Raw genomic sequence first — 26,079 nt, forward strand, 5'->3', positions numbered from 1 at the left:
AACATCTTTCACTTTATTCACATTTCTGCTCAAATGTCACTTCTTCAGAGAACCCTCTCCCACTCTATCTAGAACAGCACACTCCCATCACTCTGGATTCCTGTATCCTGCTTTAACTTTCTTCGTGGCACTTCTCACCTAACATATATTTTTAAAAGTGTATTGGTTCCTCAAAAAGTTAAACATAGAATTACCATATGATCCAGCAATTATACTCCTAAGTATATACCCCACACCCCCAAACTAAAAGCAGGTACTCAAACACACACTTGAACACCAATGCCCATTGCAGCATTATTCACAATAGCCAAAAAAGTAGAAACAACCCAAGCGTCCACTAACAGATGATAAACAAATTGCGGTCTATACATACAATGGAATATTATTCAGCTATGAAGAGAAATGAAGTTCTGATAGGTGTTATGACATTGTTGAACCTTGAAAACACTATGCTACATGAAATAATTCAGATACAAAAGGACAAATATTGCATGATCCCTCTTATATGAAATATCTAGAAAAGGCAATAGCTTAGAGACGGAAGGTTATTAATGGTTACCAGGGGCTGGAGGAGGGGGAAATGAGAGTTATTGCTTAAGGGATACTGAGTTTCTGTTAGGGGTGATGAAGAAGTTTTAGAAATAGACAGTGGTGATGGTTGCACAACGTGGTGAATGTAATCAATTCTACTGAATTGTGCACTTAAAAGTGGTTAAGATGGAAAATTTTGTTATATTTACCCCAATAAAATCCCCCCCCCCGAAAGTATCATTTGTCTCTCCTCCCTAGATATAAACTCCATAAAAGTTTGGTTTTGGTCACTGCTATATCCCCACTGCCTAGAATGGTGCCTGGCACATACTTGCTGAATAGAAACCGAGAAACTCAGAGCAACAAATTTCTTTTTATCTAGATAAGCTGACACACCAAAAAAAAAAAAAAAGTTTTTCTTCCTTTTCAGCTTAAACTACCCAGCAAAGGGCATCAGTCCTGCGATCTTCTTTTTTTTTTTTTTCCTGATATCTGACCTCTGGGTGACATTCAGCTAGTAACTTAAAGTACTTAGAACTCACTTTACCCAGCTGTAGAATGGGAATAAAAATACCACCTACTTTCCTTCCCAGACACTTCAATAAAGCAGCTTCTGAAAAGTCTTCTTCATTCTTTGAAGAAAGGAGCCACACAGGTGAAAATGCTCCTTACTAAGTTACAGGTAAAGCCCCAGGAGGGGAGGAGCTGGGTTTCGTTCCTCTCCATTCCTGCACATAGTAGGAGTACTAGTTATCTAGTGTACTATGACAGAAATACCGCAAGTAATGACTTTAACAAACACAAATTTATTTTCTTACAGTTGAGGAAGCTAGAAATCTGAATTCAGAGCGCCGGCTCTAGGGGAAGGCTGTCTCTCTCTGTTGGCTCTGAAGAATGGTCCTTGTCTCTTTGGCTTCTGCTTCCTGGTTCCTGGGAGATCTCCATGTGTCTCAGCATCTATTTCACCCCATCTCCACTCGCTGGCTTGTCTAATCTTTTTTATATCTCAAAAGAGATTGACACCCTGTACTAATCCTGCCTCATTAATATAACAAAGACAACCTATTTCCAAATGGGATTATAACCACAGGCATAAAGGTTAGGATTTGCAACACATCTAGGGGGGGGACATAATCCAATCCATAACATAGGCATTTATCAAATGCTTATCAAACTTTTTTTATCAAACTTAATATCTGTGGAACATCAACTACACCTGACTGCAGAGGTCCTCACAGAAGCCTGCCCCTCTTCTGGGCTAACACTGCAAGAGTAACAGAAGAATGAAATCTTCCATAGATGAGATGCAGATTCCTTTTTCTAGAAGAAGCCAGCTGCACAATCTTTGATGGACAAAGAGCTACAGCTGATGTGCTCTTCGCTTTGAACACAAAGCAAAGCATCTCACTAGAGGAGAAAAATTCAGATCAGAGGAATCTTTTTCTGGGGCATCACTTTTTTCAGAGTGGCCCTGACTAATACGGTGACTCTCCTAATTGTGATGAATTTCCGGGCTCAGTTCAGAGCTACTGATTCAGCAGTTATTCCCTGAGTCAGATACTAAAGGAAACCAACAGGCCAGGCCCATCTAGGCACTTTATACTCAACAAGCATGTGTAGAATAAACAAATGCATGGATATCCACACTAAACAGCTTTTATTTTTTCCTGTCTTCACCTCTTTCCCTTTCTTCTAGTCCCTTTCTGACTTTTCATCTCTTATTTCTTTTGTATTTATATCGTAGAGCTCCTCTGAGACACGTGGACGTTTTATGTTCCTGCTGAGCTTGAAAGATTATCGACCCTCCAAGAGCCAGTTGTTTGGTATCAGAAGATCAAAATTTTCTCGTTACCATTTACAGAAGTGTGCTGTAATTTCCCCAGCAGAAGTGAAAGTAATTAGCATCTACTCAACCGTCTGTACAGGCATAGGAATGACAGTGAGAGGGAGCAAGAGCCCAGGGAGAGGGAGCTGTGAAGGACCTGACCACCCACTGGAAGAAAACTCATACTTGGGTTCAAGGGCAATTTTGTCACTGATTATAATTCTCTGTCATCAAGCAGGTGCCAGGAAAAGGAATTTTCATTTTTGATTTTGATACGTTAATTTTAACAACTAGGACTTCCTCATTTGTCAGAGGAGGATCTATACAAGAATGCACAATTTATAGCTAATTTGAAAATGAGTAAAATATCAGCATATCTTTTGTTTCCCCTAAAACATAACACCTATATTAGCACAGTGCCCCGATTATCATCTACACATGCATTTGGGTTGTAAATGAGCTCAGCTGTACACAGTTGAGCAAGTGAGAGGTGCTTTACGCGGCCACGGTGATATTCACGGTGGTGACCTCCAGAACTGTCCCACCCCAAGGCATCTGATCTCAGAGGATTGACTACCCACAGCAGAACTAATAATTGTGGCTTCTCTGGCCCCAATCGGGAGATTTTCTTTCAGTGCACGCAGTCCTAATCGTTCAAATAGATTTGTTTCCAGAAAGCGTGCTTGACACCGGTCAAATGATAGAAGTTATAAATGATGTCAGTGTCTATATAAAATATCTGAGGATATAGTGCCCAGAGACTGTTGTCTTTTTATCCTTTTAGCTGGTGTATACAAAGTAATAGCCAGGTCAAATTGTTACCGAGGCGGCAAGGATCATTTTATGGAACACTTGTAATTGTTCTAAAAAAAATTAATACGAAATAAAAGTTACTAGAATTAAATGGTGATGTGCTGCTTATGAAGTGGAAAAGATGAACAATTTGTTAAGAACACAAGGAGAAACTGGCTCTAAAAACTTGTTATTGCATTTGTTGCAGGAATATTCTTAAAGCCTTTATTAATAGTATGTGGCTTCCATAGGACATAGTTCCCTCAGATCTTAGTTTTAGGTTCCACAAACCTGTTGGTTTGTTTTAGTCTTATGGACGCTATAGATTTTCTGCTTTGCTTTGGTTGCTAAGAAACCCAGAGCCAAATTAACAGACTATCTCTAGTTACTCTACAGGACTTTATGTCTGCATTTTGTTTTCATTTTCTCTTCTTTTTTTTGAGGGGGGGGCATTAATTTTATCCTTGGCTTTGTTTACTTACTGTATTTTCTCTTCGTTTTTTTTTTTATTCCTTAAATTATTTCTTTTCTCTTATTCTATATGTTCTTAAAAGCCAGCTTTGAAGGAGATGGAACATGACTATGTAAATAAAACTGGTCCCAAGGTGATAAACTTAACACAACCAAAATCATCATCCAGGTGCTACTATTTATCCCATTTAACTATTATTTCAGGACAATAAATTTAAAATTCCACCCTCCTTGAAGTTTTAAAAATGGTTTATTCTATGAATTAGGGTATACTGATCTTAGGTTTTCTTCTTACTCTTTTCAGTTTTGTTCCCCTTTTTTATCCTCTGCTTCAAAAGAAATGAATGTAAACTAAGATTTTAGGTTTTAGTAGTCATCAACTCAGCAACTATCACCTCACTACCAATAGGTATCTTAATGGTGCCAGGATGGGTGATGACTTTATTTTGATCTATCCTGTTTTTTCACTCTGTCTACCCAGTGACTGTGTCCTCGAATTTATTTATTTGCTTACTAAATTATTATTTGACCTTTCCCTGTTTCTCTTTCTCCCTCCCTCTCTCTCCATTCCATGTCTGCTTCCCTAAAAGTTTAAAAGTGCTGTAAAAACAAAGGCTCATATATAACCAGGCCACTAAAACAGAAATAAAATCCCAGACACCATAGAAAAGGAGGAAGAAACAAGTACAGCAAAAATCTAGTTATTTTACAGTCTTAGACTCAGTTCTAGGCTCCCTGTTAACTCATGAAAAGGGGGAAATCAGAATATTCTATAAGTTGTTTTGGCAGATAACTTGTATTAATAGATCGGCTATAAATGTAATAGGGGTAGGTGGGGGTAAAGAAGAAGAGGATTGTTGTCTTAGTCATCTAGTGCTGCTATGACAGAAATACCACAAGTGCATGGCTTTAACAAAGAGAATTTTATTCTCTCACAGCCTCGTAGGCTGGAAGTGTGAATTCAGGGTGTCAGATTCAGGCGAAGGCTTTCTCTGTTGGGTCTGGAGGAAGGTCCTGTCATCAATCTTCCCCTGGACTAGGAGCTTCTCCATGCAGGAACCTGAGGTCTAAAGGACGAGCTCTGCTCCTGGTGCTGCTTTCTTGGTGTTATGAGGTTCCCCTGTCTCTCTGCTCGCTTCTCCCTTTTTTATCTCAAAAGAGATTGGCTTAAGACACAGTCCAGTCTTGTAGATCTCATCAATATAACTGCTGCTAATCCATCTCATTAACATCATAGCGATAGGATTTACAAGACATAGGGATATCACATCAGGTGACAAAATGGTAGGCAATCATACAATACCAGCAATCATGACCTAGCCAAGTTGACAGATATTTTTGGGGGACACAATTCAATCCATGACAGTTATGATGGGTATTGGAGAGGTATCATTTGAACATATAACAGAATGAAAATAACTAGACCCATTTTAGAATCAAACTCTGTGTAAGAGGTATCTATATTTGTAGTTTTTAATTCTCAAACCCACTACAATGAAACTTTTGCCTTCTACCACTCCACTCAAATTGCTGTTATCAAAATCACCAGGGGGTTTGTTAGTAACACGGGCTTCTGAATCCAATTACTGGCTCCAGCCTTCATCCTACTTGACCTATCATCGGCATTTGACATAGACGATCACTTCTTGAAATACTTTCTTTCCTTGGCCCCCAGGATACAACAGTCTACTAGTTTTTTTTTTTTTTTTCTTCCTATTTCTCCAGTCTAGTTGTTCCTAAACTTTAGTGAGCATCAGAATTATATGCAGGCCTTGTTAAAACACAGATTCCTAAGCCTACCCCAGAGTTTCTGGTTCGGTAGGTCTGAGATTGAACACAATAATTTGTTTTTCTAATGTCAAATTCAGAAGAGGATATGGTATGAGGGATATCACTGCTGCTGTCAGATGGATCTGAGCTGAAAGCAGAGAATACCAGAAGTATGTTTACCTGTGTTTTATTGACTATATAAATGCATTCCACTGGGTGGATCATAACAAATTATGGATGACTTTGCAAAGAATGGGAATTCTAGAGCACTTAATTGTGCTCATGAGAAACCTGCACATGAATCAAGAAACAGTCATTTGAACAAAAGAAGGAGGTACTGAGTAGCTTAAAATCAGAAAAGCTGTGTATCAGGGTTGTATCCTTTTACCATACTTATTCAATCTGTATAAAAAAAAAATACTGAGCAAATAATCTCAGAAGCTGGACTATATGAAGAAGAGCACAGTATCAAGATTGAAGGAAGACTCATTAACCACCTGTGGTATGCAGATAACACAACCTTGCTTGCTGAAAGTGAAAAGGACTTGAAGCACTTACTGATGAAGATCAAAGACTATAGCCTTCAGTATGGATTATGCCTCAATGTAAAGAAAACAAAAATCCTCACAACTGGGCCATGGTAAACAGAGAAAAGATTGAAGTTGTCAAGGATTTCATTTTACTTGGATTCACAACCAATACCCATGGAAGCAACAGTCAAGAAATCAAATGACATATTGCATTGGGTAAATCTTGTTAAAAAGCAGAGATGTCACTTTGAGGACTAAGGTGTGACTGACCCAAGCCAATGTATTTTCAGTTGCTTCCTATGCATGCTAAAGCTGGACAATGAATAAGGAAGATCGAAGAAAAATTGATGCTTTTGAATTGTTGTGTTGGAGAAGAATATAAATATACTATGGACTGCCATAAGAAAGAACAAAGCTGCTCCAATCAGCTGGTAGAAATCCTCCTAACTGTGTTCTATTTGGTCAGTATCTGTGTGATTGTAAGATGCGCTCCTTGGTAGTACTCCCAGCTATAGATTTAAAAAATCAAAACCAAACCCATTGCCGTCGAGTCAATTCTGACTTGTAGCGACCCTATAGGACAGGGTAGAACTGCCCCATTGGGTTTCCAAGGAGCACCAGGTGGATTCGAACTGCCAGCCTTTTGGTTAGCAGCCATAGAATTTAGCCACTACGCCGTGAGGGTTTCCACCAGCTAAAAAATTTGCTAGGATCTGTGCAATAAAGTGTTTGCAGTCTTATTTTCTCTAAGAAACTCCCTATGAGTGTCATAATTGTTGTATATTGAACAAATATTTATACTTATGCAGTTGCATAACATTGAAATAAAAAATCAGCATGAAAAGAAAAAAAAAGGAACAGACAAATCTGTCTTGGAAGAAGTACAGCAAGAATGCTCCTTAGAAGCAAGGGTCATGAGACTTCATCTCATGTAATTTGGACATGTTATCAAAAGGAATCACTTCCCAGAGAAGGATGTCATGCCTGGTCAAGTAGAGGGTCAATGAAAAAAAGGAAGACCCTCAGTGAGATGGAGTGACACAGTGGCTGCAACAATGGGCTCAAGCAAAGCAGTGATAGTGAGGATGGTGCACGACTGGGCAGTTTCGTTGTCTGTACATAGGGTTGCTATGAGTTGGAACTGACTCGGTGGTACTGTCTTAGTCATATAGTGCTACTATGACAGAAATACCACCAATGGATGGCTATATCAAATAAAAGTTTGTTGTCTCACAGTCTAGGAGGCTAGAAGTCCAAATTCAGGGTACCAGCTCCAGGGGAAGCCTCTCTCTCTGTTGGCCCTGGAGGGATGTCCTTGTCATTAATATTCCATTGGTCTAGGAGCTTCTCCATGCAGGAACCTTGGGTCCAAAAGGCACGTTCTGCTCCTAGAGCTGCTTTCTTGATAGTATGAGGTCCTTATGTTTCTCTGCTCGCTCCTCTCTTTTATATCTCAAGAGGGATTGGCTGAAGACACAACCTAATCTTGTAGATTGAGTCCTGCCTCATTAACAAAACTGCCTCTAACCTTGTCTGATTAACATCATAGAAGTAGGGTTTATAACACATAGGAAAATCACATCAGATGCCAAAATAGTGGACAATCACACAATACTGGCAATCATGGTCCAGCCAAGTTGACAGATATTTTGGGGGACACAATTCAATCCATAACAAGCACCTGACAACCACAATGCTTTTCCAGGTGATGCTGATGCTGCTGATTCAGGGACTACACTTTGGGAATCACTGAAATAGCCATTCCTTCTCAGTCTCCTTTGATGGTTCCTCATCTCTCTGACATCATAATGTTGGAGTGCCCCAGAGCTCAGTCACTGAATCTGTTTTCTTTTCTATAAGCACCCATTATCTTGGCTGCCCATTCAACCTAATGACTTTAAATACCATCTCTATACTGAAGACTCAAATATGTATGTCATCTGCATGTCTCTTCTAAACTCCAGACTCATATATCCAATTGTCTATTCAGCCTTTCCAGATGAATATGCAGTAGCCATCTCAAACTTATCCAAAACCAGACTCTTAATTTCTATTCAAATCAATCACTCAATCAACCATTCTCCTGTTCCTGCAGCCTACTCATTTTCAGTATTAAACAACTCCAACTCTGTCTTTCCAGTTGCTTAAACCAAAAGTCTTAGAATCATCTTTGACTTTTCCCTTTCTTTCATGTCTCACATCCAATCTATTAACAAATGCTGTTATTTCTAACTTCAAAATACGTCTAGAACCTACCACTTCTTACTTCCTTACCACTACTATCATGACCCAAGTCATCATCATTTTCTGCCTGGATTAACAATGGCCTTCTTAGTGCTTCCCCTGCTCCCACCATTTTGCCCTTCAACATGGTCTTCTCCATTGAGCACATGGGGATTCTGTGAAAATGTGAGATCATGTTCCTCTGCTCAAAGATGTGCAGTGACTTTTCTTTTCCTCCCATCCAGAGTTAAAGTTCTTACAGTAGCTTACGTGGCCCTACAAAAATCCAGACAACCTGACCTCTCTGAATTCCCCCTCTCAGTCATCGTGCTCAGCCACATGTCCCACATGTCTCTTCTCAGGCAAGTTCCCTTGGCCTGCAAAGATCTTCTGATATCCCTGTGACTCCTTATCCCATTCAGGTTTTTGCTCAAGAGTTACCTCTTCAGGGTAACTGATCACCCTACTTAAAATTAAGTCTCCTCTTCTATCCCATCCCTCCCTATCCCCCTTCTTGTGTTATTTCTCTGTAGCACTTATTACCACCTAACCTGACATATATTTTCATACTTATTTTATTTATTGTCTATTTCCTCCCACCCCCACTAGATTGCAAACTCTGTAAGGGCAGGGTTTTTTTTTTTTCCTTTAAATCTGTGTTGTTTATTCTCTATGCTTAACACCTAAAACAGTGCCAGGTGTATAGGTTAGCTGAATAAACATTTGTTGAATGAATGGATGAAACCAAACACTCTGACCTCATTGGCACAAATTCTAAACAGCTAAGCTAATGAAGCATGGTGCCATCCAAAAGAAATTAATAGAATGAAGCAAGGTTCCCATTGCCAAAGCCATATAGAAAATTAAATCAATAACTAGTAATTAGGGAAAAGGATTTTTTTTTTTTTTTTACTGAATTATGAAATCTTATAGAATCATGAGACTGAAGGAAAATCTAAGCTCTCAATTAGTTCTGCCCACTGACTACAAGAACAAAAACAACAACAACAGCAAAAACCCTTTGCTGTGTAGTCAATTCTTACTCATAGGGACCTTATAGGACAGAGTAGAACTGTCCCATAGGGTTTCAAAGGAGTGGCTGGTGGATTCAAACTGCCAACAATTTGGTTAACAGCTGAGCTGCTAACCACTGCTTACTTAGTCCTGCCTACCGACTACAAGAACAAGAGGGCACATTTAAACCATGTTAGATAAAGAGGATCTTTTCCGGGTTTAAGGGCATTTGGAGACATAATTTGGTTTTCCAGTAATTCACAATTATTCATTTTGACGTTCAACAACTCACCATCCTCTTTCCTCCTTAGAAAAATTGTATCGCTAACTTAAATCACACCCACTGAAAGGAAACCCTGCATTTACTTCAAGCTCCTTCTCTTTAGCTTTGACGATCTGTCTTCAAACAGAAAGTACAATGTTTCTCTGGTACCTATGGCAAAAAATCAAAAGGCTACCAAACAGTATGAAGATCATCCTTTTCCTAAGTTATCCTAAGTAATTTCCATTAATACACGGTTTTTCTGTTATAGGTTACAAATAACTTTCTTTCTTTCTTTTTTTTTTAATTTTTAAAGTAGGAAGGAACTGCTAGTTCATTGTCTTTTGAAAGTTTATGCATTACATGTCACATTTTATTTTGGCAACGTGGTAGGATTTCTTTCCTCCCTCCCTTTCTTTCTTCCTTCCTCTCTTCATCTGTCTATCCTTTACTTATATTTTGTTTCTCTATTTTTTTCCATCTATTCTTCCTTCTTTTTCTTATCTGTCCTTTTTCTTTCATTTACTTTCTTTCTGTTTGTCTTTTTTCCTTCCTTTTCTTAAATTTTTTTCTTTTATTATTCCCTTTCCTTTTCTCTTCCCTCCCCGCCCCCTTACTTCTGTTCTTCTCAGCAGCAAATCCCTTCACATTTCAACACATCCATAAAGTTGCTGCAGTTTTATTGGCTGGTGTTAACACCTATTATGACCATCCAGGCATTGCAAACTGATATGAGTGCTGATAGAGCAGCCTTAGGGCCTTGGGTGGAAAATAGCCAAATCAGTGGCTATTATTTAATGAGGCCCAGAGACTAATAGGAAGCCTTCTAAAAATTGCCTTACAAATTATGTAGTGGTTACCTGCCTTCTAGTCCTTGGCGCGAAATAGATTTGTGAAGCTAGGCTTTGGCATCCAAATTCTTCCTCCATCATAAGTAGCATCAAAGCTACCTTTTTAAACATAAAGGCTAAAAATATCTTTAGACAGAAAATGCTATAAACGAAGAAAGTATAAACAACAAACCTGGAAAAATATTTACAATGTAATGATAATCAAAATCCTAATTTCCATAATATGCAAAAAGTTCTAGAAAATTCCATATATATATAGAGAGAGAGAGAGAGAGCCCTGGTGCTGCAGTGGTTAAGAGCTACTGTGAGTTAACCAAAAGGTAGGCAGTTCGAATGCACGAGCCTTTCCTTGGAAACCCTATGGGGCAGTTCAACTCTGTCCTATAAGTTTGCTATGAGTCAGAATTGACTCAACGGCAATGGATTTGGTTATATATATATATATATGTATACACACACACATATACACGCACATATGTAACACACATATATGTATGTGTTTATCTCTATATATTTCAATAGAAAACAGAAGGCAATAAAAATGGCCAACAAACAAGATATTCAACCTTAAAAATTAAAGAAGTTCAGTTTGAAAAGGTCACCTTTTCAATGAAGGTGTTTTTTACATTCTGAATAAAGCTGAATACTTTAAACAGCCCTGAAGAATAATACTGGTGTATATTTTCTCTTCCTTAATCTCACCAGGTACAACTTAAACAAAACAAAACCTTTAAAATTATTTTCTCCCAATAAACAATTTTTCCATATAACATTTTCTCCTCCCCGTGACTCCCTCTCACCTCCAGTTCTCTTCAAATTTCTAGGTCATAAAAAAAAACGGGAGGGGGGTGTATTTTTGAGTAATGTTTTATTTAAGCCCAATTCTGCTATCCTGGATTGTCAATTGTCCTTCTCTACCCCTTATCTCTATGGAAAAGTTCAGATTATTAGGTATAATTATCCTTATTCATATTTGCTTTAAAACTTTATGAAACTGGAAGCAATTGGGCCATCTTCAATACCCCCTTTACTTTCATATTTTAATTAGTTGGTGTAACAGAAATCTAAGAGGACTTGGAGTTAAATTGAAACTTGGATTTAGCCTTAGCTCTGACACTTAATAATGTGTGTCTTGGGCCAGTTACTTACCCTCTTGAGCCTCAGTTTTCTCATCTGTAAAATATGACTAATAACAGCATCTCTTTTATAAAACTGTGGTGAAGCTTACGTGAAATTATGCATGTAAAGCACCCAGCAGGGTGCTGAACACAGGATAAAATAAACTGCTGAGATGATGATGGAGAAGGAGGAGGAGGAGAAAAAAATGAAGAAGATGACAATGACCATGAAGAAGAAAACTTAAGCTTACAGTAAGGGAACTGATGAGAACTGTGAAGGGAACTCCATACAGTATTTACAAATTTAGAAAGTAGAGGTAGACTCTCACCAATGCCAAGGAAAGAACTTTGCAACATATTCACGTTTTGAATTAAAGTCCCTTGAAATCCCATGAGTCAGTATGATGCAGAATGATATCACATTCTGGTGAACAGCCAAGCTGCAAAATCTTTCATAAATTTAAATACAACAGAATGAGGGAAACAGATCAGATAAAAAGAGAGTGTCAATCGTCAGAACAGGGGCAGGGGGTGGTGGGTGGGACACATATCAAGGTCTAGGTATAATTTTGACACAATATAGGTCAACATCTAATAATATCATGAAGATGATGAGAGGTAACCTTGACAACCCAGCTGATGCAGGCACTGAGAGAATAAGGGAACCATGGGAAGAAACAGGAGAAAATCTGGGCCATTTTCTTGGCTCGTTGCTGGCTCATAGATTTGCTTTGCATAAATTTGCTTTAACTCCTAAACCAAAGTCTTCTTTTACCTGAACAACAAACATCTATTACCAAGACACTGGGTTAGGTCTTGGGGATATAGAGATATTCCCTCCCACAAGAAGGCTTTCAGGAAGGACATTGCCATTTACAACAAAGTAGGGTTTGCTGTGAGTTGGAATCTACTCAATAGCATATAACAACAGTAACTGAGTTTAAGGAAGGAGCCCCTGTGGTGCAATGGTTACATGTTTAGCTGCTAACTGCAAGGTCAGTAGTTTGAACCCACTCAGTGGCTTGGGAGAAAAGACCTGGTGATCTGCTCCCATAAAGATTAGAAAAGCCTAGAAAACTATGGGGGAAGTTCTACTCTGTCACATGGGGTGGCTGTGAGTTGAGATACACTTGATAGCACACAACAACGGCAACAACAAGGTTTAAGGAGTCCCTGGGTGGGGGAAATGGTTAAGTACTGGACTACTAGTAGAAAGGTTGGTGGTTCAAACCCACCCAGTGGCCTGGTGATCTGTTTCTGAAACGTCACAGCTTTGAAAACCCTATGGAGTACAGTCCTACTCTGTATACATGGAGTTGACATGAGTCAGAATCAACTAACAGCAAGGATGCAATTTAACTCACACAGTAACCCTGCACCCTATAGGCTATTAAGGTCGTTTTATTGACTGAGAAAACTGAGGCTCCAAGAAAATATAAGTGGAAATGGTCAAGGCTAAGATTTAAACTTTATTCTGCTTGGCTTCAACACTTATGCTGAGAGCACAGAGAAAGGAGTGAATAACTTGGATTTGGGTAATGCTAATTAATAATAATAATAATGACAGACTAGTTTTTGCTACAGTAATAAACAATTTCTAAATCTCAATCTCTTTAACACAACCAAATTTAATTTTTTGATCATGCTACAAGTCCCATGTAGGTGGGTGGGGGACTGTGCTTCACATAGCCACTGGGCTCAACCATCTAGAACATGCAACCTCCTCAGTGGAGGAGGAAGAGAGCATGGAGGATCATTGAATGCTGCCTCTTAAGAGTCACTCTTCTGGTTGCAGCTGGCCTTGTCTCATGGTCCTAGTTAAGGCTGAGACTAGGATAAGAGGAGTGAGGCAACTTGGGTGAAAACTTTAAGGAGGCACTCCCTCTCAGGGTAATGCAAGTATGGGAATGGCATGTGCATGACCCTGAGAGGGAGTTCCTCCTTATATTTTGAGCCTTAGGCATGTCACTTATGTCACCCTAGCTCCAGCCCTGGCCCTAACTTTTGAATTGTGTCCCTCTAAAAAGATATATTGAAGTCCTAATTTCTGGTACTTTTGAAAGTGACCTCGTTTGGAAAAAGGGGCTTTGAAGGCATTATCAGTTAAGTTAATATGAGGTCATACTGGAGTAGGGTGGGTCCTAATCCAGTATGAGTAGTGTCCTTATAAAAAGGGAAGAGACACAGATGCAGACACAGAAGGAAGATGTCCATATGATGACAAAGGCAAAGATTGGAGTGATGTAGCTATAAGCCAAGGAACACCAATGATTTCTAGGAACCACCAGAAGCTAGGAAGAGCCAAGGAGGGATCATTCGCTAGAGCCTTCAAAGAGAGCAAGAGCCTGCTGACACCTTGAATTTGGACTTCCAGCCTCCAGACTGTGAGACAATAATTTTCTGTTGTTTCAAGCCACCCACTTCGTGGTTACTTTGTTACAGCAGCCTGGGGAAACCAATACAATACTTAACCAAAAAGGAGTTAGGATATGCAGTGTTTGGTGTATCTAGGAAGGGGAGGTAAACTGAGTATCGGTGAGCACTAGAAATGTCTAGTAACCTGAGCTTTAAACCTCAGCTTCATTTGTGACACTTCCTTCTGTTCCTTTTCATCCTGTCTTTCTGATCCAGGAGGTCACCAAGCCTTGTGATTTTAACCTAACATAACCAAAGCGCCAGCGTGTCAGCTGCTTACTATGGGTGAGGCATTGTACCGAGCATGCTTGTGCTCATCCATTCATTTATTCATTCCTGATGACAGCATTATGAGGAAGAGCCTGTTTTTAATCTAGTTTATAGAATGAGAAAACTAAGGCTTAGAGAAACTGAGTAACTCATTCATAGTTTATAAGAGGTAAAGTTGAGATTTGAACTCAGAGCTGATTTATGAAGCCTATCCTCGGTCTGAAAGTCTTAACTATATGTCACCCAAGCTTGTAGGAGCTCATATCTGTTTTGTATTCCAAGTTTACTAAGTGAGAGTGGGGCTGCATCAGCCCAACCCATGAGAGAATTTGAGCAAAGAATGCTGACTTGTAGCTGGTAGGAAGTATACATAGGTAACCTCTTCAATGATTTCAAGCTGATATCATTGATAAAAGGTGATGAGATTTTGTTGTTTTAGATTTTCACAAGAGGATGCAGTGCCATCTGTTATTTGCAGACATAGGATATAGAATGAGGGTCAAGAAACTTTTACTAATTAGTTGTATGATTAGTGCAACTCCATTCCCCTCAACTCTGAAAAATATCAAGTAAGGGGGTTTAATCAGATCCCATAAGACCACCTCCAGTACTGACAGTACAAATTCTGTATGGATGGATGAAATAGGCAAGATCATAAGGGAAGAAAATATTTTCAAAAACAGAAAAACATTCTCTAGTAAAGCTGAAAGCACTGCTGTCTCAACCAAAGGAGACAGTTCCTGAACGGTAAGACTGATACAAAATTATTATAATATTTCAACACAGAAATGTCAAATCATCCCTTAATCAGACAAAAATGAAAGGTTAATTGGAGAGGTTGCAAGAGTTTCACATGTTACTTTGGCAGCAATAGAATTTTATTTTGTCAAAATGTGAATTAAAGTGTTTATTTTGGGTTTGTTGTGCAGAAAATATAGGATGAGTGAGTAGAGCTACAAGTTTGACTCCTTCTGAAGCCCCACAGGACAATCACAAACGGTGGAAATGCTGAGAAACTATGAAGACAGAGACAATGGATGCTCTTTACAAAGGAACTAGAGGAAAACTAATTAGTTTAATTAAGGAGGAGGAGCATTTCGAAGCAGTCATTAAGGATGAAGTCATATACCCCAATGAACACAAACTTTGCCTTTACATTTTCGTGGAAGCATCTGGCAAAAACATGTCGACAAAAGAAAACTTTTCTGTTTTGTGCAGCAAGATCTTGTTGCGAAGAGACGAAAACTTGAGCTAATTACAGGATGTCTGCATAAAGAAAGGGCTAGCTTTATATTTTAGACCGATTTTCCCCCCTACAGGGAAGACTGTCTAATATAAACCAGTGGAATGCTGTGGGAAATAAGTATGGGGTAGGAAGCAATGAATTGCATCTAATACATAATACTGTGCCATAAGGGTTATTAAAGTAGCATTCAATTTATACTTGCTTTTATAAGTGTGCCAAGAGAAAAACACACAACTCTGAAACCTGTATGACGAAGACCACAAAACTGTAAGTTTTCTTATATGTTAAATGTTGCAGACTTTTTATTAAAAATGTCCCAGCTATTGTCATAAATGGAAGCAAATAATGCAGATTTTGGGATTTTGTTTTGCATCTAAGACTAAAACATTCCAAATCTCTTTCTAAATATCTTTCCTCAATGTCTTTCAGCTCCTTTTGCCTTCCGCTGAAATCCTACCTTCATTTCATACCTTTTCCTGAATTCTTAGGTTCTTCAACTCAAAAAAGGAAAAGAAAAAATAATTGCAAATAGCCTTGTCCTGATCTCTTTTAGAGCATCCTGTGTGATCCTCTGATTAATGTTACAAAGTGTCAAGACCACCTCCAGTCAGTTAATAAGTCTCTGGGTAGTACAAAAGTTAAGTGCTAGTTTTCTACCTGAAAGGTTAGAAGTTTGAGTCTACCCAGAGGCACCTTGGAAGAAATGCCTGGCTATCTACTTCTGAAAAATCAGCCATTGAAAACTCTGTGGAACACAGTTCTACTCTGACACACATGGGGTCGCCATCAGTCAGAATCAACTCAAGGACAACTGGTCTTATAGACAATTAACCATTCCAAAATAATTAGGATTTGATCCAGGCAGAATGATGCTTAATCCCATCGGCTTCCTCCCTTCTCTAGGAACAAGATGCTTAAAATCACCCAGAGGGGGATTTTCTGACTATCGTCTGGAGCTGATTGAAAACTTTTTTTTTTTCTATCTCTAGGATTTGGGTATTTTCAATAGTTCGTTATAAAGGCCTTTTATAATGAAGTCATAATCTGTAAGTGTGTTACACCACTTATGCTATCATGTACCTGGTTGAGCCTTGCAGACTCAGGGAATCTGGCTCCTGTGGCCCTGATTCCTGGGGATACACTGTGCCTTGCCCATCTCCCCAGCAACTTCTCACTATCCTCTGCTTATCACAAGCACCCGAATGTCAAAAGTCAATTTTCCTCTGAGAGAGTGAGAAATCTCAAAACAAACAATGTGCCATCTTTATTAGCAACCTTCTCCTTTCTAATGTACCACACTTCCCACTACTGCCTATTGTATTTCCAATATGGAAACCATGGCTTTCTTAAGGTTGAAAACTATTTCTCCATAACTATGTGTCTATCATAAACAGAGGAATTAAAGAGATCAAAAAGGTCGTTTGGCTTTTCTGACATCTGCCTGTCCACTTTGAGTTTTTCATTTGTAACATATGCAATGGAACTGTAAACTTTGTGAGGGTCGTGAATGTATCTGTTCTGCTCATCATTGTTCCTGCAGAGGCTTAACACTCTTTCTAGCACATAGCAGATGCTCAATAATTTAACCTGTCAGACGTAGGAATGAATACATCTAATTTGGCCATGCACTGTGCTTGATGTTTTGGATATAGATGTGAATGAGACACAGTTCTTGCTGTCAAACCCTGATGAAGGGACAGTCCTTCAGTATGTCTGTCAGTGCTGTTGGCTTTAAGCAAAGCAATCTAAATAGAAGGTCCCATCAAAGGCCTGATTTGGGAATCCTAAAGGAAACTCTCAAATGCCTCTCCCATTAGCCAGACAACATGTGGTATTTTCTGCATTATTAACCATGTTAAGAGTAATGACAACCATAATTTGCTGAGTACTTACTGTATGTTAGACCTTGCGCATAGATCTTCATCATTTATCTACTCCTGCTACTTCAGTAACAGTCTTATTCTCTAGTATTTCCTCCTTTATATTTGTAAGAGAGGGAAGGCCATTAGGTCAGCTCATATTTTCACTCTAGGCTTGTAAGTCTTTTGAGTTGTGCCATGCATGTAAGACCTATTTCTGCAACTAGAGTCGAAGTTCTTCTTGGGTAGGAGCCAGGGACCTCAGACAACCTTGCCTTGCATATTCTGGAGGCCTTCTTGGCCTTTTGCTATACAGCGACTTGCTTTCATATGGGGGAAAAAAAAATGGAGTTTAGGACAGAATGTTAATGCAACAATAGGGATATTTCACTCTAAGGTGTAATTTACCTAAGTTACCATAGTGGAGGAAAGGAAAGAAGAGATTTTCTTCAACATCTTTATATTTTTCAGTGTCAATCATTTTGGGTGTAAAAGAGAGGGGTACTACCCCTCCCCTCTCTTCCTACCTGCCATCTCCACTGACCTTGGCCGTGGATGGGCCTCTGTCTCTGCTTCCTAAAACAGGGCACCCTCTTGTTCTCAAACAATTCAAGGAAAGAAACCTTGAAAGCAAAAGGCAGAGAAACAGTATGGATAATACTTACTCTTACTTAATATTTTTCTGAGTATAAAATAAAAGGAACTTTACTGAAAAACCCTTTTGAGTGATTCCTGTCTTCGAGTTCAGAATCTTTCACCCAAGCCTTTAAAAAGAACTAATTATTTAATTTAGGGTTAAAAAGGAGAGGCCACCTCCTCTTATTTTAAGCCATGAACTACCCTTAAATAGGGATGGAGGGCACTGGATCCTTCTTTTGTATTCTCCACAGTGCACAGCAGGGGGTGAACAAACCGTGATGCCTAAAAAAGACATTCAACAAAGCTTTATTGAATGGGTGAAAGAAAGATAGCATGAAGTCTTAGCCCTGATTAATTTTTTGGAATCTCACCACCAACCCTCTCTAGGATATTTTTTCATTCTTCAGTTGTAGCACTTATCAAATTACATTGTCAGCAATGTTGTTATCATTGTCATCTTATTGCCAACATTATTTTAACTTGCTTACTAAGAGTTGTTATTCAAAGGTGACTTGGTAAGCTTTTTTAGAAACTTGATTCTCTATATCATTCATCTGTCCACCTATTCATCTCTCTGTCCATCTATCCATCTGTTCATCTGATCATCCATCCATCCATCCGTCCATCCATCCATCCAACCAGCCATCCAGGCATCCAAACATCCAGCCATCCAAATAAGCGAGTCTTGATCCTCAAGCTGTTTAAAGTCTAGTAGCACCATCAAGGACATAATACAGGAAGAAAGCAAGAGGTCATTAGAAAGACAGGAAAGAAAGAAAAGACCAAAATGGATGTCAGAAGAAACTCTGAAACTTTCTCTTGAACACCTAGTAGCTAAAGAAAAGGAAGAAATGATGAAGTAAAAGAGCTAAACAGAAGATTTCAAAGGGCAGCTGAAGAAGACAAAATAAAGTATTATAATGAAATGTGTGAAGACCTGGAGTTAGAAAACCAAAAGGGAAGTACACGCTCAGCATTTCTCAAGCTGAAAGAACTGAAGAAAACATTTAAGCCTTGAATTGCAATAGTGAAGGATTCTATGGACAAAACATTGAACGATGCAGGAAGCATCAGAAGAAGATGGAAGGAATACACAGAGTCACTGTACCAAAAAGAATTGGTTGACATTCAGCCATTTCAGGAGGTAGCATACGATCAAGGACAAATGGTACTGAAGGAAGAAGTCCAAGCTGCACTGAAGGCATTGGCAAAAAACAAGGCTCCAGGAATTGATGGAATACCAACTGAGATATTTCAACAAATGGATGCAGCACTGGAAGTGCTCACTCATCTATGCCAAGAAATTTGGAAAACAGCTGTTTGGCCAACTGACAGAAAGAGATCCATATTTATGCCTATTCCAAAGAAAAGCGATTCAACTGAATGTAAAAATTACTGAGCAATATCATTAATATCAAATGCAAGTAAAATTTTGCTGAAGATCATTTAAAAGCGGTTGCAGCAACACATTGACAGGGAACTACCAGAAATTCAAGTCAGATTCAGAAGAAGTTGTGGAATGAGGGATATCATTGCTGATGTCAGATGGATCATGGCTGAAAGCAGAGAATACCAGAAAGATGTTTACCTGTGTTTTATTGACTATGTGAAGGCATTTGACTGTGTGGATCATAACAAATTATGGATAACATTGTGAAGAATGGAAATTCCAGAACACTTAGTTGTGCTCATGAGGAGCCTGCACTTAGAACAAGAGGGAATCGTTTGAACAGAACAGAGGGCATTGCATGGTTTATAGTCAGGGAAAGTGTGTGTCAGGGTTGTATCCTTTCACCACACCTATTCAATCTGTATGCTGAACAAATAATCTGAGAAGCTCGACTATGTGAAGAAGGACAGGGCATCAGCAATGGAGGAGGACTCAATAGCAACCTATGATAGGCAGATGACACAACCTTGTTTGCTGAAAGTGAAGAGGACTTGAAGCACTTACTGATGAAGAACAAAGACCGCAGCCTTCAGTATGGATTACACATCAACATAAAGAAAATAAAAATCCTAGCAAATGGACCAATAAGCAACATCATGACAAATGGGGAAAAGATTCAAGTTGTGAAGGATTCCATGTTACTTGGATCCACAATCAACACCCACGGAAGCAGCACTCAAGAAATCAAACGACACATTGCATTGGGCAAATCTGCTGCAAAAGACCTCTTTAAAGTGTCAAAAAAGCAGAGATCTCACTTTAAGGACTAAGGTGCACCTGATCCAAGCCATGGTGTTATCAATTGCCTCACATGCACGCGAAATCTAGGCAATGAATAAGGAAGACTGAAGAACTGATGCCTTTGAACTATGGTGTTGGTGAAGAATATTGAATATACCGTGGACTACCAAAAGAATGAACAAATCTGTCTTGGAAAGAGTACAGCCAGAACGCTTCCTAGAAGCGAGGATAGCAAGACTTTGTCTCATATACTCTGGACACATTATCAGGAGGGATCAGTCCTTGGAGAAGGGCATCATGCTTGGTAAAGTAGAGGGTCAGCAAAAAAGAGGAAGATCCTCAACAAGATGGATTGACACTGTGGCTGCAACAATGGGCTCAAACATAACAATAATTGTGAGAGTGGTGCAGGACTGGGCAGTGTTTTGCTCTGTTATAAATATGGTCTCTATGAGTTGGAACTGACTTGACAGCACCTAACAAAAACAACAAGAAGCAATATTTTGACCACTATCTCGAGTTCTTAAGCTATATCCAAATGTGAGGATAATCGGGAGTAGGATAGAGCGGGGGGTGGTGAGAGAATGCGTGTGTTATGTGAGTGTGTGTGCCTTAGTTGGCGTGAATACACATGGTAGCCAGGAAGTTCAGAGTCACACAGCAGCTACTTTTGAAATAAAGACAGCTAAACGTGGGGAAGTATTTTTGGAGATTTATATGGCTCTCCCTGGGAAAATCCCAAGGTCCTGAACAAAGACCTTTTATGAAAAGCCACAAATAATAAAAGCCACTCACTTTAGGAGAGCATGTACAAAGAGGAGAGCCCAATTCAAGGGAAACACTGAGAAGTAAGAAAGGACCTTGAAGAAGATGAAGTGGGTGGGAAAGGGGAGAGCAAACAAAACACATCATGCTCTAAAAAATCCGTGCAACCATCTCACCCCTCTGCCAAGCATAGTCTCAGGCACTGAAGCAGAGAGAGGTGTCCAGGAGGAGCAAGGACTCTGCTCTGGCTGTACGAATTCCTTGCAGTTCCCACAGATTCTGTCCCCTTTCATCCCACCACTCAACAGCATGGAATCTGTCTTTGCTTCTCTATGAAGCCCTCTTTGATTTCCAAAGGCAGCATATGGCATAGCCTAATTTCTGCACCCATAGCTCCCACCCTATTCTTTGTTCTATGAAGGATTAATTCCTTTGTTATATGTTATTTTCTTGTCTGTTTCCCCAACATGGCAGTGAACTTCTTGGGGGAAGGAATTTTGTCTAGTTTATCTTTTAAACCTAGCAGAGACATCTTGTTGACACTTAATAAATGTTTGAGAGATGGAGGAGGAATAAAGGAGTAATTAGATGATTCTAAGGAGCCCTGGTGGTGCAGTGGTTAAAGTGCTTGGCTGCTAACCAAAAAGTCTGTGGTTTGAACCCAGTAGTCTCTTTTTTTTTGTTTTAGATGATTCTGTCATAGTTACTGGAGCCTTTGTGGTGAGTGGTTGCAAGTTTTGCTGCTAACCTAAAGGTCAGCAGTTCATATCCACCAGCTGTTCCTTGGAAATCCTATGAGGCAGTTCTACTCGGTGCTGTAGCATCACTATGACTCAGAATCTACTTGACAGCAGTGGGTTTGGTTTATCGTAGTTACTAGATATAAAGACTTATTTAATGAGAATTTAGATATTTATTCACTCATTCATTCAGCAAAAATCAGTATCTACTAAATGCTAGTCACTGGGAGAAGACATGATTGCAGCCCTTAAGGGCTGATTCTCCATTAGTCAATAATCAATTCAGACTAGTCAGTAGGCAAGTATAATGCAATGTGATAAATGAGGTAGAAGAGGGGTTTATATGAGCAACAGGAGTGGGGGTTCAGAGAAGGCTTCTCAGAGGACAGACACCTAAGCATATGCAACCTCAGGGAGATGGTTACACATCTGAAGGATGGGAAGAGAGGCTCAGAGATGAGAAGTTACTTATTCAAATTCACACTGCTAGTTGATAGCAGAGCTGGAAATTAGAACCCAGTGTTCTTATTCCTAACTCAGTGTTCATTCTTTAAACCTATTGTGCTGGTTATTTTTAAATTGTCTTTCAGCTCCAAGGCCACCATGCTGTATTCTGCTCTGTGATGCTGCATTTCCCAGACCCTTGAACTTCTAGTTAGGTTCTGCCAATGGGAGGCAGTGCTGGAAAATTGGATAACAGGAGGCAACGAGAGGGCCTCTCTTCCAACAGCATGCTGTTCCCAGTTCCATTGTTTTCCAGTGTTCCAAGTATTAGTGGCAAAAATCCATTAAAGGTGTGAACATCAGTCCTATAGTGCCCCATCAGAAATACAAGTACTGCCTACCTAGGATTCCACTCAAAGGTCCCAGTGCCAATTCCCCAAACTCAGAGATAGGAGTCAGGCCATGCAGCACCCTCCCCCCAGAGGTCTGAGTGCCAACTATTAACTTGAGATGAAATGAAAATCAAACTCATGATCTTTTCCCCCAAGTCAGGCCCCCTTCCTGTGCTTCCAAGCTCAGTGAATGGCATCAGGTTATCCAAGGAGTTAGCCTTGATATCTTCTTCTGTCTCACCTCCTCTCTCCAAAACTAACACCAGGTTCTGGCAATTCTACTTACTAGAAATATCTTGGATATGCTACTATCATCTCGTGTGCCTGAGTTTCTATAATAAACTCCTGCCTGGTCTGACATTCACTTTGTCCACCCTTATTGCCCACCTATTCTCCATACTCTAGGCAGAGTGATCTTTACAAAATGCAAGTTTCAGCATGTCACTCCTACTCTTTCTCAAAATTCTGCCTCTTAGTGGTTAAGTACTGTGCTGCTAACTGAAAGGTTGGCAGTCTGAACTCACCAGGTGCTCCATGGGAGAAAGATGTGGCATCCTGCTTTATAAAGATTTACAGCCTTGGAAACCCTGTGGGGCAGTTCTACTCTGTCCTATTAGGTCGCTATGAGTGGGAACCGACTCGATGGCAATGGGTTTGGCTTGGGTTTGGTATCTGCCTCTAGAATCTCATGTGCAACCAAGCCTTGTTCTACCTGCTCAGTCCTTAATATTCTTATGCTGTCTCTGCCAGGAATGTTCTTTCCATCCATCTCCCACTCATCTGTATATCTGTTCAACTGTCTCATCTTCAGGGTTGCCTTCCCTGATCTCCCTGATAGGTCAAATCCCCTTTTTGGCGCTATGTACCTCTCCCCCCTGGTATTTGTCATTGTTACAATTTCATATTTAGGTGATTATTTGATTGTTATATCCCTATGAGACTATGAGCTTTCAGAGTGCAGGATATATGTCTTTGCTCACCAATGTATTCCCGCAGTCAGCAGAGTGCCTGGCACATAGTCCATCTCAATAAACACTGGTTTAATGAATGAATGCATGCTTACTCAATGAACCAAAATGTGTGGTAGGGAAATACCCAAGTCCTCCCCCACATTTCCCAGCTTCTTTGCGTGGAGGCAGAGCCACACACTAGTTTTGGCCAGTGGGCTGCGAGCAGAAGTGATGTGTGTCACTTTCAGTCTGAAGCACTTGATTGCTGATGTGTGAACCTCCACCCTTTCTCCTCCTCTTTCATGGAGACTGTCAAGGCTTCATGTTAAGATGTCAGGGTTACAAGGTGGAAGCAGTCTGGATAGCTAAAGATAGCAACGTGGGAGAGTCATCAACCCACAGAGAACATCACATGAATAAGAAATAAATCTTTGTTATGTTAAACCACTGAGATTTGGGAGCTTAGTTGTTACCTCAGAATAATAAAAAAAAATTGCATATAGTCATTCCCAACTCATAGGGATTTTATAGAACAGAGTAGAACTGCCCCATAGGGTTTCCAAGGCTGTAATCCAAGGCTGTGTCTTTACGGAAGCAGATTGCCACATCTTTCTTCTGCAGAGTGGCTGGTAGGGTTCGAACCTCCGACCTTCCAGTTAGTTGCCAAGTGCTTAATTATCGTGCCACCAGGGCTCCTTAACAACTTAACCTATTGTGTCCAATACAGGGTGTTTAGAAAGTGCTCTAAGTGCTTAGGTACTGATGTAATGTTGTTGTTAGTTGCTGTCGAGTCCAACTCATGGTGACTCCATGGGTGCACAGTAGAGCTGTTTCTTAGGATTTTTAAGGCTGTAATCTTTTGGAAGCAGATCAGCAGGCCTGTCTTCCATGGCACCTCTGGGTGGGTTTGAATCACCAATCATTAGGTTAGTAGTTGAGTGCAAACGGCCTGCGCCACCTAGGGACCACAGTTACTGATTTAATGCAGACTTCAGCAACACAATAGGGATTTGAGAGACTTGGTGTCTATTCATTGCTCTGTTGGTATCCAGGTGTATAATCTTGGGCAAGTGAGTTAATCTCCCTAGTTTTCCCAATTACAAAATGTGGGGAATGTATATATACACATAGAAGTAGTCCCTGACTTACTACTGGGTTCTGTTCTGATAACTCTGTCATAAGTTGATTTCCGGTGAAAGTTGAATACCTCTTTCTTTTTTTTTTTTTCATTATTATTATCTTTTATTATCAGCGTCTTTATAAATCTGATTTTTGAATATCTGCGAGTGAACATCTGAGAGTGATAACATCAGCAAATGACGTGCTGCAACATTGTATGCAGTACATATTACTAATGATAAGATGCAAAAAACAGACATATGGTCGTAACTGCAGCTCATCATAACTTGATTACATTGTCTTGTTTTAAGGATCAAAGAAGCCTTCACAGAGGAGGTGGCACTGAAGCTGGGCATTGAGGATAAAAGTCTTGACAGGTAGTGCTTCAAGTGAAAACCAAGGCCCAAAGAACAAGTGTTGTGTCCCTGTATGTTTAGAAAGAGTACAAAGATGGCACGTAGCTGACAGCCATACTGTAAAGTTAATTTCCCAGGATGTTTGATGACGTGCCTCGAACAGTGCTCCTTTTCCCGTCTTTCTCATCTTATTAAATGGCACCACCATCCATGAATTTCTCAAGGCCAAACCTGGGTATCAACAGTGATTCTTTTTTTCTCCCCCACCCCCTCACTCAATCCATTAGCAATTCTTGTCGGCACTGTCTCCAAACAGAATCAAATCATTTCCTACCCTCTCTTCTGCTACCGCCAAGTCCGTGACACCATCTCAACTGCCTTCTAAGTACTTTCCCTTCTTCCAAACTTGTCCCCTTGAAATATGTCCACAAAGCAGCTAGACTCATCCTTAAAAGGTCAATCAGATGATTTCTCCTGCTTGCTTCAAACTTTCCTTTGGTTCCCTCCTGCACTTGGAGTAGCATTTAGATTCTTTACCTTGACCTAAGAAGTTTAGAATGATTCAGCTCCTATTGTGGGTGCTGTGCTTTGCTGCTCAGATTCCCTCGGAGGACAGAAGGACATATTTCCCCAGCTGCTGGGCATACTGCTACCTGACAGTCCTCACCTCTTAGCCCTGGCTACCAGATAGCAGCCCATGTCTATGAGTGTTCATCATGGGACTATAAAGGCCCTGGCTGCAGTTGGAGCAACACTAACTACCATCCCATTTCAGAGCTCCTTGCAGAGTTGGCTGAGCCTGTGTTGTGACTGTGCCACAGCTCAACTTCTCTATCTGCCTCATCTTACTTTCTACCCTTATCCTCATAGGTGGTGATTCCAAGAGCTAGGGAAATCACTGGCAACAACCCTATTCTAACTTTTATGCAACTCTTCTCCTCAAACTCTGTTATGTTCTACTTCTTACAAATCCTATACTGTCTCATGCCCCTTTTGGCCTCAGAGGCATTGCACTTGTTTGTTCCCTTTGTCTGGGAACCTCTTCCTGCTCTTTGCTTCGTTACTTCCTATTCATTCTTCAGAGCTCAGTATGTAGAGGCTTTCTGGGGAGATTTATCCCTGACCTGACAGACTAGGTCAGGGGCTCCTGTAATAAACTCTCATAACACTCTCACTTTTTCATAGTATTTATCATTTGTCACTAACTAGTTAAGTAATTGGGAGTCCCTGGGTCGTGCAAACAATTAACATGCTTGTTCTGCTAACCAAAAGGTTGGTGGTTCAAGTCCACCCAGAGGTACCATGG

Source organism: Loxodonta africana, chromosome 2 (genome assembly GCF_030014295.1).
Source record: "Loxodonta africana isolate mLoxAfr1 chromosome 2, mLoxAfr1.hap2, whole genome shotgun sequence".
Classification (NCBI taxonomy): Eukaryota; Metazoa; Chordata; class Mammalia; order Proboscidea; family Elephantidae; genus Loxodonta; species Loxodonta africana.